This window comes from Tupaia chinensis, unplaced genomic scaffold (genome assembly GCF_000334495.1).
Source record: "Tupaia chinensis unplaced genomic scaffold, TupChi_1.0 Scaffold146525_1, whole genome shotgun sequence".
Lineage (NCBI taxonomy): Eukaryota > Metazoa > Chordata > Mammalia > Scandentia > Tupaiidae > Tupaia > Tupaia belangeri.
In genome coordinates this window covers 104,626-106,135 of record NW_006206380.1, presented here as the reverse complement: position 1 = coordinate 106,135, position 1,510 = coordinate 104,626, and the positions used below count along the sequence as shown (strand labels likewise).

The following is a 1,510-nucleotide window of genomic DNA, read 5'->3' as shown; positions in this document are numbered from 1 at the left end:
TTGTCCATTGTTGGTGAGTGAATACTGTGCTCACCTGAAGGAGAGTTACCTCCTTGTTTGTTCTTGTTCCTTTGAGATCTGTGCTGGGTTTTGGTCACCTGATGCAATATTCACCTTTTCCTGTTTATTGGAGTAGATCTGTCTTAATGGAAGAGATCATTTCACCTTTAGTTACCAGGTGTGTTCCTACTGGAAGGCCATGTCTCCCAGATCAGAGCAGTTAAAGCTTATGCAAGTAACTTCAAGTGGTTGACATCTTTACCAAACTTTCAGCTTTTTATGAGACAGGAAGAAGCTAAATAGATATAGCTCAGTGATGCATAAGTCTGAAGTGCAACTAGTTCCAATGAGCTTGGGATGCACTCACAAAAAAAGGCCTTCAGAGACCAGGTTCAAGTCACACCATGAATGGGTTGAGACTAGGCCACAGAGAGCACAGGGTGAATGGTGTTCTTCTATTTCTACGTGTCTCTCTTTTGCTTTCCTAATGCAGTATTCCCTTGAGCTGATCTATTGTTGATAAATTCTTTCAGTTTTTGTTTGTTTTGGGATTATTTTATTTCTTCTTCCCATTTGAAAGACAATCTTGCTAGATATAGTATTCTTGGCTTTAGATACTTAGAACATCTGAAGGAAAATAATTTCTAAAGCACAAAGAGGTATAATCTTTCAAAAGATCTTCAGTGTTCAAAATTCAAGAATGTAATAGCAATACACAACGGGCATTAGGTGAATATACGCAAAAGTGATAGCAAATTAATTTATTCAATATTTTTTCCATTCCATATCATCAGGAGGATTGATTTCAACCTTCCTTTTACCTATATTATATTTGGAAAAAAAGTTTATGCTCTTACAAATGATTTGTTCATGGCACGTTTCACTTCGTCAGAACCATCTGAATAGATCTGCTGAAATAATTTGTTTAAAGCTGCATCTCCCTCCAACTTCTCATTCTTTTCTTGTTCTTTGATCTCGCCAACCAATTTATCCCAATTTCTTGTTTAGTGAGATGACAATGGATATAGGTTCTTTACATCTGTGATGAACTGTTTAGGCTTAGGAACATCTCCTTGCCCTTCTAGTTTTTCCCAACTCACAGCCTCTGTTTTTTTCATTTTAACTTTAATCATTGTTGAAAGCACTTTAAATATGCTCTGTTCTGGTATTATAGGATAAAGAAGTCTCAATTTCAAATTGTAATCCTCTCCAGAAGGAAGTTTGACCAAAGCAGACAACTCTTTTTCTGAAAATTCCACATTTACATCATTCTTCTGAACGTTCTTGATCATAAGTGTAATGATTACTTGGGATTTTGTTTGATACCAGTCATACTTGATTTTTGACTGGTGATTCTGCTGGGATGCAGAATGATTCACCTCAGATTCTGATCCATTCTGAGCATCTTGACACCTCTTAATCCAGACAACAAAGTCTGCATCTACACTATCTAATTTATGTCCTTTAAAAGTTTCTAGAGCAGCAGCACAGTTTTTTTCCATGGTATTCA

The 1,510-nt window shown here is 36.4% G+C and overlaps 1 pseudogene; it reads right to left on the bottom strand.

The window, feature by feature from the left end:
• Nucleotides 1-686: 686 nt before the first annotated feature.
• On the bottom strand, nucleotides 687-1,502 carry LOC102493971 (protein SGT1 homolog pseudogene; annotated as a pseudogene).
• Between the last annotated feature and the right edge of the window lie 8 nt (nucleotides 1,503-1,510).